General features: G+C 37.0%; 1 long non-coding RNA gene across 2 annotated transcripts; it reads left to right on the forward strand.

The window, feature by feature from the left end:
• The first annotated feature begins 966 nt into the window (after positions 1-966).
• LOC737105 (uncharacterized) lies at positions 967-17,751 on the forward strand. 2 transcript variants are annotated; one of them, XR_010156527.1, is made up of 3 exons: positions 967-1,110; positions 4,281-4,472; positions 17,574-17,751. It is a non-coding gene; the product is annotated as an uncharacterized LOC737105 (long non-coding RNA). The 2 variants fall into 2 exon arrangements; XR_010156528.1 differs by lacking the exon at positions 4,281-4,472 and having other exon boundaries at positions 968-1,110.
• The last annotated feature ends 383 nt before the right edge of the window (positions 17,752-18,134 follow it).

Here is an 18,134-nt window from a genome sequence, read left to right on the forward strand (position 1 = left end):
AAAAGGTAGCGTTCTCAATTTCTCTAAAACACATTTTTTTTAGAAAAGGTATCTATCTGCCATTTGATCAGTTTTCTATGTGTGAAATATGACATACCGTCTCGGTTATGCTGAACAGCAGGTGCACAGAGCTTCAAAGGCCTAACTCACAGGTTTGCATTTCCTTCACTCCACATGGCTTCTGTGGCATCCTGTGTCATGTTTTGTGTTCTTTCCTGTGGAAACTCTCATACCCACATTACTTCAGTCTAGTTTAGCAATCAGAAAACATGGTGTCTGCCCAGTAGATTTTGCAAACATTTTAAGGAAACTGTGGTAGTCATGCTTGATTGAACTGTTCTTTCTTTCACTTATAAAGGAACTACTGCTCATGCCTTCATTCAGCCATGAATGCTTGGCTTTTTCAAAACAGTTTCTAGGACACTAAAAAAAGGAGATTTTTGTTTTTCATTCATCTCCAAAAAAAAAAAAAAAAAAACAAAACGAAACAGCACAGGAAATACTCCTTTTATGCTCTGGGTGAAGACAGTTTTTACAAAGCAATTTTTTTTAATAAAAGAAAGCAACTTAATTTATTAGATTATCTTTATAATCTACAGAGTGAACTTCTAAATAAAAAGCAAAACATTTTAATAATTATTAGATGGGTAAATGTTTTATTGAGACAGCAGAACTGAACAGGGAACAATGAAATATAAAGAACTGAAGTTTTTCTTTTATTGTCCCTTCCAAACTGTGCTTCTGAACTTACACTTCTCCTGCCCCCAAATGAAATATAGGGTGGGTCTCCTAGGTCTTCTCATCTGTGTCAATGACAAGAAAATTTATATTATAAAAGTGTCTGGTCTAATCTAGTATGCAAGACTATCTCTAGTATAGTTCATTCATTATAAAGCCTACTGTACTCAGTCACCACCCCTCTCTTACAAGCCTACTTTAAATTGGAAAGCCTGTCTCGCTTGTTTCGGTGTGGTGAGTGAAATGGAGAAGGCTAAACTTTTTCTTCCCACATGCTCACTTCCTCGCTTGTTCGCTAGCTGCTGCATCTGGCCCCTCAAGGGTAAAGTCAAGGGGAAAAGGAGATCGAGAGGAAGGACAGTCTGTGAATTGGTGAGTGCAATTGTAATTTTCTGGCTCTTACTTTCTCTTTTCTACTCCATCCCCCACCCACCACCGGCCAACCACTGCTAGAGTCCGGAGTCCTCCAGCTGCTCCTGAGATTCTGGGAATACTTCCTCTCTAGCAGCAGCTTTTAACATCCCTCTTGGGTCCCTTTTTGGTGCATTAAGTTTCTTTAATAAATTAAGCGTCCCCAGAGGCCTACCACAATCTTCTCTCATAGTCCCTACAGCCTCTAGTAAAGTTCAAGATACACTGCTGGCATTTGCCTCTGATGTGTGAATTGATGTCCTACCTTCTTCAGTGCTGAACCTCAAACTTGCTTTGCACACTATATCTGACATAAACTAAGAATAAGAGATAAGAGCCTTTGGCCAAGTATATCATTCAGGACACTGGAGTTAGAAAAAAACAAGCCACTACATCAACAAGGCTGGAGTTTTTTATTATTAAAGGAGTGTGTGCATGCATGTATGTGTGGGTAGTCATATTTATTAAATACTACCTGTATGCAAGCCCAGTACATAAATAACTTTATTATTAATAATAAAAACTAATACTAATTTATAACTAATACTAGGGTTATATTTTTTATTTTATTATACACACACACACACACACACACACACACACATATATATATATATACTTTTTTTTTTTTGAGATGGAGTCTCGCTCTGTAGCCAGGCTGGAGTGCAGTGGTGTGATCTCGGCTCACTGCAACCACCACCTCCCAAGTTCAAGTGATTCTTCTGCCTCAGCCTCCCGTGTAGCTGGGACTACAGGCGCATGCCACCATGTCCAGCTAATTTTTTTTGTAATTTTAGTAGACACGGGGTTTCACCATATTGGCCAGGCTGGTCTTGATCTCTTGACCTTGTGATCCACCCGCCTCAGCCTCTCAAAGTGCTGGGATTACAGGCATGAGCCACTGCACCCTGCCAGTTTATATTTTTTAAATACTATCCATATTCAAGCCCAGTACATAATCTCTTTTTATTATGAATAATAACTAATACTAATACTAATTAATAACTAATACTAGGGTTATATTTATTAAATACTACCCATATGCAAGCCCAGTACATAAACTATCTTTTTCAATCCTCACAGCAACTCCATGAATTAGATTCTATTACTAGCCTCATTTTATAAATGAGGGTATTTAGGAGGTTTAAGAGTTAACTTGCTTAAGGTCACCTACTTTGTAAACAGTAGAGCTGGAACTCAAGTTTAGTATCACTGTCAGATGCATAGCTTAGCTCACTGTAATTACTATATCAGACCAACTCCCTATGGGACTGGAGTTTATTAGTTTAAATAGTGACTGGAGCTAGACTATTAAAATGGCTTCTTGCATCCGTAGCCAAAAGTTAGCCCAGATAACAGACTTCAACAGCAGCTTTCATCTACGCTATTGATAGAAATCTTTCACTGAGTGTGGTGTGTCCTGGGTATAGGCCTTCACACGATGATAATTTTCTTACTAAACAATATGAAACAATAACAAGAGCCAAGTCTTCAAAGCATTCCATCCACTCCCTCACATATCTTCTCATGTATCAATAATATAGCCAATAATTACTGATTGGAATTTCTTTTGACAAATTTGTAATTTAGTTATGATTTCTCAGAATCTAGCTATGCATTCTGAATTCTAATTTTCAATTAGGTTCCTTGTGGCATCATTGAGCATTGAAAATAATTTTATGACTTGTAACAGCTCATGAGAAAATAAATGGGTTCTGTCAATAACATTACCAGGCAGGTCATCCGCAAGCCACAATAATATCATGGAGAATTCAAAGCAAATGGATTTGCTTACTAGGCAAGATAGCATGTCAAAGCCTTGAACAAATTAAGGTTCTTGGCTATTAGGCCTACAGGGACCTCAGTTGCAAGGTTCAGTGAGGGCAAAAGCCAGAACTGGGACTGAGGGCAGAACCTTGCAATAGTGATTATTTTAATGCATAGTGTCTAAGGGGGTTTAAGGAGCAAGAAATAGATCCAAGAAAACATCTGACTAATGGTTAATCTGTTGGGACAGTTATGTCAGCAGAAACCCATGAGGCTTTCCAATGACCTTCCTTAAGCCAATCAAACAATAAGCATTTCCAAACTACAGTTTTATGTTAGGTATATGTAGTGCTTTATAAAAACAAGAGCTACTTGATCATGTAATCCCAGAAAATCCTTCAATCAATACTCTCTTCTGGAGATCTGTGGCTTACCTTCACCATGTTAAAGTCTTCAAGGGATTCCTGCTGGAAAGAAAGCTGTTTAATCTTGTTTAGTTTAGCATTTCCCAAATGTATATGATCAGGAAACCATTTTTTGTACAATGCGTTTAGTTTACTGAACCACATTTTGAAAAACAAGTGGTCCAATATAATTAGGGAATCTCATAGCCAATAGGTAGCAGTCACAGAAGATTACTGAATATTACTTCTTGCAGCAAAGCTATTGAAAACTTTCTGGTGGGCATGAATTAAGACTAAATGATCATTAAAATGTTACCAGCAGGCAGATATTCTAGATGTCTGTTCAAAGTCCTTAGACTTCAAGCTAGAAGTAGGGCTAACAAGCTCATTTGAGAATTATAGAGCCCCTACGATATGGGCCTCTGTAGGTCAATTCTATGAAGAGTTGGATTGACCAACTCTTCATAGAAACGAAATGAGAAAGTCCCTAAGGATAAATCTAAAACATTTACTTAAAAATTAATTGTGAATGCAATCTTCTCACAGCCAATTAGTAGTTAAGATCATAAAGCTCTATCCTATGGAAAAATTTAACCTAGAAAATTTGTTAGTGGATGGTAACAAATGTCAATAAAAGTCCTAAAAGATATCACTGTAAGTATCCTTAGGACACGCAGTCTTGAAAAACATAACTTCCAAAGAAACTTTTGAGATAGTTATTTCCCAAAAATACATCTGTATAACTGAACGGGTTGAAATACTGCTTTAATAATACTACCTCCTATTTGGGAAGGCTTATTTTGTGTCAAGTATAGAGGCGTGCACATAAGTGGATTAACTATCTTAACCCTCATAGCAACCCCACATTTTCTTCATTTTTAAAAAAATATTTTGTTTATTATGCCTGAAACTCAGCTTTTTCTTAATTTTTTTTTTATTTATTTTATTTTTTGGAGACAGGGTCTCACCGTGTTTCCCAGAGTGAAGTACAGTGTTGTGATATCAGTTCATTGCAACTTCTGTCTTCCGAGCTCAAGCAATCCTCTTGCCTCAGCCTCTCGAGTAGTTGGGACTGACTACAGGCATGAACCACCACACCTGGCTAATTTTTTTGTATTTTGGTCGAAAAGACGGTTTCGCCATGGTGTACAGGTTAGTCTCAAACTCCTGAGCTCAAGCTATCCACCCACCTAGGCCTTCCAAAGTGTTGGGATTACAGGTATGAGCTACTGTGCCCAGATGCAACCCATATTTTATAGAAGGGATAGGAACCTGAGGCTAAGAGACTTTAAGTAATTTGCTCAAAATCAAAAGGGGAGTAAGTAGGCCAAAATTAACCATTCTATTTAATAGTCCAGTATAGGATATTTATGTATATGAGTTTTATAAGTTAACAAAATTGTTTGGATGCAGCAACAAAGGACAATACAACAGTTACCTAAATAAGAAGTTTATTCTCTCTTAGTTCATGTAAGTAGTCCAGGACTAGATCCAGCTCTTTCTATCTCTTAGAGACTGACTGTATTACTCACAATTCAAAGTTGGAGTCCTTATACCCAATGTTATGATATTAGATATAGGAAAGTGATTAGGTCATGAGAATAGAGCCCTCATGAATGAGATTAGAGCCCTTATAAAAGAGACCCCAGAGAACTATTGGGCCCTCTTTCTTCCATGTGAGGATACAAGGTGAAATCAGCAGTCTGCAGGCAGGAAGAGAGCCCTCACCAATACCCAACCATGCTGGGATCCCGATTCTAGACTTCCAGCCTCCAGAACTGTGAGACAAAAATTTCTGTCATTTAAGCCACCCAGTCTATAGTACTTTGTTTTAGCAGCCTGACAACATAGCCAACCAGCCAGCCTCTCCGCCAGCCTAACATCCATGTTCTCAGCCAGCCTCCTAGCCAGCCTCTGGATCTGCCAGCCATCCAGACGGACTTTCAGCCAGTGAGCCATCCTCTCAGCCTGCCTCCAAGTCAGCCTCTCAGCCTACCTGCCAGAAAGCCTCTAAGCCAGCCAACTTGGTGGCCACCACCAAGCCAGCCTCTTTGCCAGCCTCACATATAGTCCCTTGGCCAACCTCCCAGACATCTTCTTAGCCAGCTAGCCATCCTGCTTCTCCGCCTGCCTCCCAGCCAAACTTTTGGCCTGCTGGCAATCCAGTCTCTCAGCCAGCCGTGCAGCCTCTCAACCTGCCTTCCTGCCAGCTTCTTGCCTGCTGGACAGACTCTAAACCAGCCAATTTGCCAGCCAGCCACCAAGCCTATCAACATGCAGCATATATCCTATGGCCAAATATGTCTACTCTAGTTCTTACCATTACATCCCCTTTTCAGTTGGAAGGAAAGAAGAAAGGACACAGTATACATTTTTATAGACCAGAACTAGAAGTTGTCCATTACATTTACCCATATTCTATAGACTAGACCTTAATCAAATGGCTACATCCAACTTCAAAGGAGGCAGAAAAATGAAATCCTTATTCTGGGCATTCATGTGCTCTGTTAAATTCCAGGGTTCTGTTACTAAGAGAATAAAAGGAGGATATTTATTTGGGGATTATATATATATACACATACATATACAGAGTCCCAACTGGCAGTTTTTATCATAGAATCATCCACTTCTAGGCTAAACATGAATGTTCTATCAAATATTTTGATTTAGCTTTGAAGTAGTTAATACTAGGCAATCCTTACTGCTAGAAATTGAATAGCAAGGCTTTTTGCCTGGGATGGCACAAAGCTTGGGTCAATAGAAAATTATTTGTTAACAAGAATAGGAGAGTGTTGATTTTTCTGTGATCATGATGGAAAGTGCATCCAACTTCTTCAAAAGTAATATAAAGTCATCGGAAACTAGTTGCTGTTCCATCTAGAGATAACAAATACCTCCTATATTGCTGTGGTGCTATTAAGATGTAGACTAGGGCCTGTGGGGGACCAGGAGGAGGGCGAGCATCAGGATAAATAGCTAATCCATGGGGGACTTAATACCTAGGTGATGGGTTGATAGGTACAGCAAACCACCATGGCCCATGTTTACCTATGTAACAAACCTGCACATCCTGCACACATAAACCAGAACTCAAAATTAACTTAAATTTAAAAAAAATTGTTATGTTGGAAAGAGAAAAAATAAAATGCAGAAAACAAGCAAAAAAATTTTAACTGTGGATTGTGTTAAAGCCTGAAAGATCTACACTGAGCCCATGCAGATGAGTCCATGAATAATACATGTCTGCAAGGGTCAAGGAGTAGTCATGATCACTATTGACAATCAATGGATTAATAGACTAAATGAATCATAAATAAGAAAATATAAATAATATGCTATTCACTAATTAAAACAGTCACATTGTAGGCAATAAAGAACAGTTATTCTAACTAAAAATATAAACGCACATGTGAAAACCGTCAGTCTATCTATGAGATTGTTTATAAGATCAACTTGGACTACACGTGAGAGAAAAATCAACATAGCAGCAACCCATTCCAAAGTCCATGAAGATAGAATACATCAAAAACATTTTATAGACATTTCCATTAAAAGTCATTTTCTTTTGAAGATACATATACAAAAACAACTACGGAACAACAACAAAAAAAATTGCAAATATTGTAATACTAAAAGCAAATGGCTCAATGTTGAAGACTAATGTTTTCCCACATTTTGCTTACTTTAACTAATAAACACTAACTTACAGGGAATTTACCACTTTAAGAAAAATGAGTCAATTAAAAAGAGCCCCTTTATATGGCTTCGACTTATATAGAGTTCTAATGTCATTTTCTGTATTTTCATCTCTCTTTCTTTTATTTTTTTACCTTGTCAAATATTTTTCCATGCATTCACTTTGGGAGGAGCACTGTAAATAACTACAGCTCTCTTGTTTAGTACTAGAGAGCTTTTAAATCCCTTCGTATGTAATTATCATTTACTTCTTACATTAGCAACTTTCATTTACTTACTAATGCTTATTAATACAAAGTACAATGTCTTAGAATGTCTGAAGGTCAATGTTTCTGAATTTTCTCCTGTTTTGTAAAATCCAGAAGTCCTGATTTGTAATATTTTTAACTGACGAGCATTCTCCTGCATTCTGCAGCCTTCAAGAAGCACCGAATGTAATTAACAAGTTCACTGGACCCAGCAATACCATTTCAAAATGTGTAGGTTTCTGTTTCTTAGGAGATCATGCAAACACAGTGATACTCTTTAACAAATAAATAGAAGATGTATTATTTTCTAAATGTTATAAAAACTTGGATTTTTAGGCAGAATTTTAATACAGAAATTTTTATACAGAATCCTAAGCGTTATGGGCTACATGAGTATATTTTATATTTGTAGTGATGGTCTCAGCTTGAAACTTAGATATTTTCACTTTTGGACATAGATAAATCTGAGCACATCTGGAGAATCAATTCCAGTGGTTTTGAAAATATTTTTGTATTAGAAGACTCCTTTGTTCAGCCGGGCCCAGTGGCTCATGCCTGTAATCCCAGCACTTTGGGAGGCTGAGGCAGGTGGATCATCTGAGGTCAGGAGTTCGAGACCAGCCTGTCCAACATGGTGAAACCCTGTCTCTTTTTTAAAAAATGCAAAAATTAGCCAGGAGTGGTGGCAGGCACCTGTAATTCCAGCTATTCGGGAAGCTGAGGTGGGAGAATTGCTTGAACCCAGGAGGTGGAAGTTGCAGTGAGCTGAGATAATGCCACTGCACTCCAACCAGGGTGACAGAGCAAGACTCTGTCTCAAAAAAAAAAGAAAAGAAAAGAAAAGGAAAAAAGAAGACATCTTTGTTCAAATAAAATCTTCAGAGGAAATGAAAATAAAATAAAACAGATGAAACTGATACAGATCTGGTTGAAGTAGAGCAGGGGTGGGGTGGGATCTCTTAAATTACATAATAATATTGAATAACTTAATTAAGCATCTTGAAGATACATTTTACAGGCAATTTTAGACACAGTAGAAATTATTTAATATTAGTAGCCTGACTGATAATCCCTGTTTTTATCCTCTGCTTTCCAGGATGCAAAAATCACAAGGCTCAGCTAGGTACATTTGTAGGTGCTCATGCTCTTTTAATTTTTTAACAAAATTTTGGCTCTACATATCATACATTGTGAAACAGTAGGATGAATTATTACATTGAGAAACTACAAATGAGGTACTTCATATTGCACGTGAGGTATTTTAATTTTGGTAACTTCTGGTCAAATTTCATTCTCGCATTTGGTATTTGAAACAAATGAATTCTGCTTGCTTTAATCCAAAATAGAGGATATTGAACTCTGAATCCAAACTGCATAGATCTTAATCCCTGGGCTAGGCCTAAATTGCCTATTCCTTCAACAGATGTTTATTACACTGGTGCTATATCAGTCAAGTTTCAGGCAGAGGAGGAAAGTCCCTATGTGTTCTAGGAAAAAGGACTCATTATAGGAATTAGACTTTATACAATGGTGGAAGGAACTAGAAGGTGTGGGAGGATGAGTTAAAGGATCAGAAAAGAAATTAGCAAGGAGCTAATCTGAGAAGCCAAGTATATTCAGTTGCTAAATTTGAGCCACAAAGGGGAGCCCATAGGAAGTGCTCCCTGCAGAGACCAACTCTACAACTCTAGGGGTCCACAGCCAAATGTCTAGAAGTATGTCTTGAGGCCAGCATTGATCTTTAGGGCCAGTAGGCTGGAGGAAGACCTAGTAGCAGAGCAGAGAAAGAAGGCACACTGGAATCTACTGAGCACCACTAATCTATCCATTACCTCCTCAGACTGCAAAACAGCTTTCACAGACTATTGTCTGCTGTGTCACTTCCAATTTTCAAATCTTTTGCAAGCTTTTCTGTTCGCTAACTCTATATTGGTAAGGGACTATATAGGTGAGGGGATTCTGGGAAACGTAGTTCTTAGTTTTACCAAGATAATGTAATAGTGTATCGTAGCCTGTTCGTGTAAGAAAATGAACTAAGTAATCTGTAAAATGGGACTCATAACAGGGTATTTGAGAAGATGAAATAACATAATGCATGAAAAGCTTTTAACATGTCACCTGCTGAGTATTCAAAAAATGATTTTAATTATTCTATATTAAATAAATAGACAAAAGTGGGAAGTAATATGATTAACTTGCTCAAAGTGCATTAAAGCAATAATATGCATATTGCTGTGGCTTCCATGAGAATGTGCATCTTGGACCCCTGACTGCTGAGAGTGTAACTAACCAATGCCTCTAGCTGCTAAGCTCTGGAACTCATTGCCTCAGTTGCTTTAGGACCACAGTTTCTCCTTGGCTCTCAGCCAATGTCTGGGTGTGGCAGTGACACCAAGGCAGGTGTGTTGCTGGGAAACCCAGAAGTCCTTTGTGAGTAGAGATTTTTGGCTTGAGACCTCCCAGATGGCTATGTTGATCTTTTCTTTAAACCGGAGGGCTGCAGGACCCATTTAAAATGATTCCACCAAAATTAACTTCCTTCCTTGCTTCCTTCCTTCCTTCCTTTATTCCTTCCTTTCCTCTTTTTCTTTTTTAACCAAGGTCAGACCAAGCCTTTCCCAGCTCCCACCCTTTTCTCTCTCTGGCAGTTCCCTTAATAAATTTCTTACATGTTTAATCTGGTACAGCTATTTGCTTCTTGGATGACATGGGTGAACACACCTGCAAAAGAAAAATGTTAGCATGCTAGGAAAATAAGGTCTAGAACCAAAGAGGGAAAAAAAGGAAAGTTAATAAACAAATAATTAATTTAGAAAAATTGACCTCTATAATTTGATTAGACCAACAAAACTGCCTGGGTGCTAATTCTAGACCTTTTTTTTCGCCACATAGAGTTTCAAGATAGGAGTTTCTTTATATAGAGTTTACACTCATAGTTCACATACCCTTCCTTCCCTAACAGAAGCCAGGCTATGTCTGGAAAGTTCTGTACTTAGAATGGGAAAATCCAGTTGTCCTGAGACCACATGGATGAACATCCATGGAAATTTTCCTGTTCCATGCCTATGTTCTCACTCACTTCCGCTAGTCTTTTGTCTAGAGTGAAGTTATCTCTGAAAGAGTATCCAAGAAAATATAGCAAGTTTTCCAAGTTCCAGGAAATCCGAGTAGGTGAAGATACGCTTCACCTCACTGTATATAATGCAACATTGATTGGACTGACACTTATTCTGGCCCAAAGCATAGTTGATCTAATATTTGAATAAGACTATAAAGGATAAGCTCATCTTCATTTCTTCCATTGCTTTATCTTCTATTTCAGCTTCCATTGAGATGATCAAGAATATGCTAAGTTAGTACTCTATTGCCTAAAAGAAAATTAGTTCCCAGGAAGACAGTTTAATTTTCAAATGCTTTCACTGGATTCAATATAAGAACCAGGAAGAAGTATTGATGCTTTTTCAAAGCCTCTTTTGCAGACCTTGTTCATTATATTAATAATCCTTTATATAAAGATCTAGATGCTAAAATCATCTGTAATTCAGTACCTGATACCTCCCGGATGGCTAGGTTGATCACTCCTTAAAACTGCAGGGTCCATCTAAAATGCTCCCATTCAAATTTCCTTCCTTCATTCCTCCCTCCCTCCCTCCTTCCCTCCCTCCCTCCCTCCCTCCCTTCCTTCCTTCCCTTTCCTTCATTTCTTCCTTCCCTCTTTTTATTCTTCAACCAAGTTCAAACCAAGCCTTTCCCAGCTACCTCCCCTTTTCTCTCCCTGGCAGAAATGTTTTATACCTCCTTTCATCTAAAAATGGGACTAAGACTTTATTCTGCCATTGCCTTGATGGCCAGGAAACTCAGTGTGAAGGTCAATGCTTAAGAATGATGTTTCCTCTTTCCTAGTAATTCTTTTTCGCTTTTCCCTTTATAATTTTTTATTTTTAAAACTTTATTAATAGTACTTATATTGTTTGTGAGTTTATTTTAGGTAAGCTTAAATAGTTGGATTTTTTAGAGGGGATGGAAATAAGCAGGCTATAAAATTTTAAATAAATTATACATGTACATATATATCAATGTTTACTATGTCCAAACCATCATTAAAAATCACTGAAGAAGTTTTAGAAATAAACAGGCCAGGTGGTGTGGCTCAAGAATGTAATCTCAGGATTTTAAGAGGCTGAGGCGGGTAGATCACTTGAGCCTAGGAATTTGAGGCAGCAGTGAAGTATGATTGTGTCACTGCACTCCAGCCAGGGCAACAAAGCAAGACCCTCATCTCTAAAAAAAAGAACAAAAAAAGAAAGAATACTGAAGGAAGTTGTGAAAAATTTAATAGTTTCAATTCAAGCAAGCATGCGAATTTACATCTCATGCTTTTAATTTAAAGGAATGGATCTTTTTGTTTAACCTGTGTCAGGCAGCAGCACTGGAACACGAAGCTGATTGGTTACAGATCTGGTTCTGTAGTATCATGAGAGCCAGCTAGCTCTTCCCTCGGTATCTCCATTCATAAAGTATGAGGGTTGGACTAGGAAGACCTAAGGGATCATTTTTAGCTCTGGAATAGTATGATTTCTTCTGAATTTAAACTTACTCTATTTCAATATTTAAACATCTAATTATCATAGGAGAACACATTCAAGAATGACAATAAGAGGTGACTGTGCAAGAGGAAGTTTCCTAACTCTTTTTACAAAGACATGCTGAGGACATGGACTGTAATGAAGCATTTCCTTTCAAATTATATTTGAATGTTACATCAGATAACGAAACTTTTGAAGTTCTAAGAACTCAAAATTCCATTCAGTGGTCTGATGTCATGAAAATGGATCCTCAACCAGTCAAAAGAGCTAATTCATTTTGGGAAAAAAAATGAAACAAAAGCATCTACAATTTCTTAGTCATTATAGTAGCTCTGTGAAACTATTATATAACCAGCTTAAAAACATACTGTTTTGGTATATATTGTGCAAAAAAGATTCTAAGCTTGACAACAACAAAGAATAGACTCAGTAACTATTTAGAAATACAGCAATTTGCTTTGTTTCAAGCATAGTTGTTACCAATTACTTCATTCTAGCAGTCATGATAGAGCAATACCATCTGAAGGACCTTGGCATTAACTTTGTTGTGAAATATCAGATAGTCTTTGAATGCTGCAACAGGTTGAGTATTTATTTACCTGTAGCATTAATTTGATCTCCAAACAAAATTATATGATATGGGCAGATTACATAGCAATAGAAATGTGTTTATTTAAGTCCAACTAACATAGTTAGCTAGCTAGCTGTGCCATGTAGGCTAACCTACACAAACATGATGTAAGATACATACCTTAATTTCAGCTGCCTGAGAAATGAAACTTTTCTTCTCAGTGCCTAGAAGACTAGGCACACAAATGTGAAAGCACATAGTAGATGCTTAGCAAACATTTGGTAAATAAACATGCTTTTATGTTATCTTGATAAGCTTAGTGTCTAAAGTGGGAGTTATTAGCATTAACCAAAATGGATGAATTTTATTTCTCCATAACACATGGAATTTATGATAGAATGTGTGTATAACTCTATATGTATACTTAGATGCCACTGATATTAGTTATATTTCTGATGTTATGTTTAGCCGTTTATGGTGGTTGCTCTTGTTTTCTTCAAAAATATTGAAATAGAATTGTCTACTTGTGAGAAGTCCTTTCAGCCTGATCTTATGAAGTGCTATAAGCTATATTTTACCTTAGTATTGAGGCTCTCCAAAAAATGTATCTTTCAAAACCTCAAAGGAAACTGTATCTTGTGTAGTGAATGCAATCAGCCACAGCATAAAAGACTTTTCTGAAGACTTGTAAGGGATCCAAACTTCCAATCTCAAGATTTGGCTGAAAGGGGCTAGAAGTAATTATCTGATAATATATACTACTATTGTTTTCTCCTTTTTGTATCCAAGAAAGTCATTTGAGAGTAAACATAGGGGAAAAGTTGCATTAGCAAGTAATATACAGCAGAGGTAAAAATCCCAGGAACACCTAGAGAAGGAGCAGGCAGGAGTAAAACTGTTTCTTTCATGGCTTACACATTGTAGGCCAGAAAAAAAAAAAAAAAAAAACCCTTACATTTTCATTCAAACTCACATCCACAAAGTCTTCTCTGGGTCAACCAAATTAAACTAAATCCACCAGCATGAGAAATTCAAGGACTGAGCAGAAGAATGTCTCATCATTAATAATAAGTTGGTATATAACCCAGAAGACCCTTCTTTCTTTCTTTTAAGTTCAAGATATGGCTGCTTCCGAATTCTTGTCCCCATGGAAACAAGATGTGCTTGGTATAACCAGATGACAGAGGGAAACAGCTTCACAGCTGTGGCTACATCCCTGGGGCTGGTTTCACTGTGAAGTTCTTCTGACTGCTACACTATTGGTTCATCTGTGATTCCCCCATTCTTTCCACAAATCGAGGTTTATGCAGCAGTTTGAAGTTGCATTTGAGGATGTCTCAAGTTTTTGATATTTGACATCTGTTGGTTGTGTTTCTCTCTATTGCTTTCTTGTCTATTTCATGCATTCTTTAAAAATCTTGTTTAATACATTGCTAATTTGCTCTTTTGAATGTACATTTTTAGTTTTCTTTGATCTTTATCAAACGCAAGTTTAGTCACTCCAGCTAGATGTTTAAGATCCACAGAGAGAAAAACTATTTAAGCCACCTACAAGATTAGAACAATGCTTAGTATACAATAAACACAATCTATATTGGCTGATGGACAAATGACTCACTTTAGGGCTCTTATTCTCTGTAATATGTAGTTATACAGGTCAGTAGTCCTCATTTTTAGCCAGCAGAGATTTGGTAATACATTTGGTTCCCTATAGTGGATGACTGTTGATGATCTTGACTTGCTGTTTGCACTATTCATGGCTCATGGGTGATGTTAATTAAAGTCGTCCCTAAATGGGCTGTAACATCAATTACTGGCCCAAATCTCACAGCTAAACTGCAGGTTGGGCATCACCACTGTCACTTGGAAACAGTTAACATTGTATGGAGGCTGACACTCTACACACATAGCTACATGGCGATGTGCAAACTTTCTCAAGAATTCACTTCTCTATTCTATTTTGCTTCTTTGTTTGTGTATCTCAGAAAAGGGCATTGCCACAGCTGCTGGATTACGTAATGGTTCAAAATAACAGTCTTCAAGGTCATTCAAACACATGGCTATCTCTTTGGACCAGAACAAGAATTCCAACTTTCATTAAAAAGTCGTCATAACACCCTGATTTACTCATAAATAGTCCTCGTATGAATTACCTCTTCTCAAAAAGCATACTGAAGATATTTTCTTGCGTTTGTTGTTGTTGTTTGTTTAATTTATGGCATGTCCCATGCTATCTTTGAAGTACTCCACTTTCTAGGTCCTTAAGAATGTTGAGATTATTCTCCAGGTATTAAGTTTAGATCTTATTGCTGAAATGAGACCAAGTGAAGTACAGTAAAATATTTGAAAGTCTGTTTAAAAAAAAAAAATCTAGAGTTTTTTAATAAGACTATTTTGAATATGTTAACAATCCATATCTTAAAATCTTACAGCTTATTTCATAAAATACAATCCAAGGGCTCCTTGTACTTCCAGATATTGAATTAGTAATCATCAGTTTTTTAGAAATTACTCCTTTTTACTATTCTAAGCTATCTTTAACATTTTGAAAATTTAATGAATGAAATTGTGATTTTTAAAAGAACCCAAACAGAGGCACCAGTTTCTCTCATGAGTGAATATATTATTACTCTTGTACATTTGAAATAAGAGAAGTCCTCTAGTACTGAACATTCTGGCATATATTTCCTAGTACCATCGGTCCTTCTTAGGACATAATTGAGACACTGAGGAATTAAGTCCCTCAAGACACAAGGAAGCCATTTCCCACCAGAGGTTCTGACTTTATTGTACTATCCTGTATAATCACATGAATTCATATGGCACCATTACTGAAGTATAATGAGATCATTAACTCCTAAGCACCCAGTTTATTCTAGACTTTCAAAAATACAGACTGATTTAAGATTAAGAAGCGATTGCAACTATGTATTTGCAACAAAAGCAGTTATGAGAAGAGAGATGGGGAAAACAAATTGTATTATACTATTTAAGCTCGAATTTCCTTACTCTCACCCCCACCTGGACAAAATGGCTCTTATAACATCCACTGTCTATTAAAGTTTTTGCTTTTAAAACAAAATTAATATTCCTAAGAAACACAAATATAAAAGGCGATGTCTTTTTTTTTTCCATTTCAAATATGGATCTGATTTTAAGACCTTATTTTCAAATGGCTCTCTCAGTGCTTTTGTAGGTAAGAGCCAAGAATTAAGAACAACTCTCATCTTGTGTGTTAGATAATACCACAGAGAGTTTCTCTATCCTCAGCTTTAACTCCTGTCTATTGACTAGACCTATTTAAATTACCTAACCTGTTTAATGAGCTCCAAAAATAAATGTATATTATAGAGAAAACCAAAGGACACCCACTATTTACAGAGAAATGACACGGAGAGGGCATTTCTTCAATATGTGACCTAAATAACCCAAATCAGATTTAATTCAATATGGGAATCTGGGATTACATTGGAGCTGTTATCTGGGTCTGCCAGTAACTTCAATAACATCTTTAAACAGTAGCACAATCTTGGATAGACTCTGTCTAACAAAAACGACTTCTCCACTAGGATAGAAATTAATTCACCCTTGCTCTCATTTTTATCACAAGGAGGTAAAATAAATTTTTAAAAATCAAATGCAGCTTCCTTGGAATGTTACAGCTAATTCTGAATTAAGAAATGAACTAGTTAGTAGTTAAGTATTTCTGACAATGCTGAAAACAACATGCTCCTAATGATATCATTTCACATACAGACCTAACACATAGGCTGAGATGCACCTGGAAAGGCATCCCATAGAAGCTTCAGATTTTATTATTACAGGTTCATTCTTTAAAAATTCAAATAGGGCCTGGCACGGTTGCTCTTGGCATTTTGGGATGCCGAGATGGGTGGATAATTTGAGTCCAGGAGTTTGAGACTGGCCTGGCCAACATGGCGAAACCCCCTTTATACTAAAATTACAAAATTAGCCATGGGTGGTGTTGTGTCCCTGTAGTCCCAGCTACTCTGGTGGCTGAGGCATGAGAATCGCTTGAACCCCAGAAGAAGAGGGTTGCAGTGAGCCAAGATTGTGCCACTGCACTCCAACCTGGGTGACACAGCGAGACTCTGTCAAAAAAAAAAATCAAATAATGCTGCTGAGGAGAATCAACACCTGCCAAGACTCTAATGCAAGTGGGTTTATTCGGGTGATTTTTGACAGATGACACAAGGCAGCAAGAGATAAAGGGTAACTTGGAAGGTACGCTGAAAGGGGTAGATGGATGGGAAACATGGCCAGAAAGGAGATGCCAGTGATAATTTCATAATAAACATGCTAGCCTAGGGCCGGCCATGGCTGTTCCTCCCACCTATTGCCACTTGCTGAGGTTCTAGAATGTCCCTGAACCTGATGATAAGAACAATGATGAGGGGAAGTAAAGTAAAAAAGAAGATTGATAACATTTTCTCTTCTGATATTGGACATGGTTAATACCTATAGTGGATATAAATAATGTAAGATAGTTGATAGCATAAGGTCAAATGTGTCAAGATAGCAACAGTCTAAGAGGGGAAATAGTTATACTTCTAAATAGCTTAATATTGTCCATTTATAATATATATATATTTATTTTTCTGAGAAACAAATACTCTTGGAGACTCATTGTATACAATGTCATCCTTTTAGTAATGATGAACACTATGGGGTCCTGAGGTATTCTCAGCTCATAGAAATTTAGCTGGAAGAGCTCAAATATTTCTAAAAAGCAACAAATTAGGCATTCTTTTGCATCATTTCCCTACTTCAAGATAGAGTTTTCTTGATGTTGAGGGTTGAGTTTATGCTGAATAATTTGATTCTTGCAAATTTATTTTTACAGTGCGAGGGATATTTCTGCTGACATTTCAACATTCAAAGGGATGAGTGTATGACGTCTCTAAGAGATGTCATAGAGTGCATGTAGAAGGGACTTTTTATGGAGGTAAGATGTAGAATAGGACAGTCATGTTTAATTGATGAATTTTGTTATGATTGTCCAGAAGTAAAACAGAGAACCTGGAAGTGATTTGGGAGGAATATGTTAGTGTCAACACATATGAGACCTTTTCTTTGTCTTCTTTTTAAAAAACTCTTTTTCATTCATGTGTTTCCTCTTTGTCTTTTTCAGAACTACTTCTCAAATCACTATTCACATCCTGGTAGAAGTCAAGCAATGAAGATGGCACAGAAACACATCCCAAATACTATGATACCATAAAGTATACTGTAGCAATGCATCTGGCACACCCTCATTTGAACATCTGTCTCAGAAGATTTTGACAGAAGATAAAACTGTCTAGTTTTTATTTCATTGGTTTCATGAAAATTTATTTCACTGGTTTCATGTCACAGGCCCATGACTGTATAAAGAGTCATAATCTTTACAAACACAACAGTGACTCACAGCGACATGTTGCAAAGCTGTAATCGAAAACACTGCTGTTGATTTCAGAGGCCATTAATGGTGTTAAGAAGGCGCTTTTGTTAACCAAATAATTGAATACTCATAATTACTTTTCAGTTCTAGTTCAGTTCTTGACACCAAGCCATTTTCTTTACATAGTGAATGCAGAACTTGCCAGTAAGAACTTTCAATACTAAACTTCTATGTAAAACAAAACATGTCAAAATCAGTAACTACTTTAATGGAATGGTAAAGAATTTACTTAAACACAAAGGAATGAAAATA

Source organism: Pan troglodytes, chromosome 3 (assembly GCF_028858775.2).
Source record: "Pan troglodytes isolate AG18354 chromosome 3, NHGRI_mPanTro3-v2.0_pri, whole genome shotgun sequence".
Lineage (NCBI taxonomy): Eukaryota > Metazoa > Chordata > Mammalia > Primates > Hominidae > Pan > Pan troglodytes.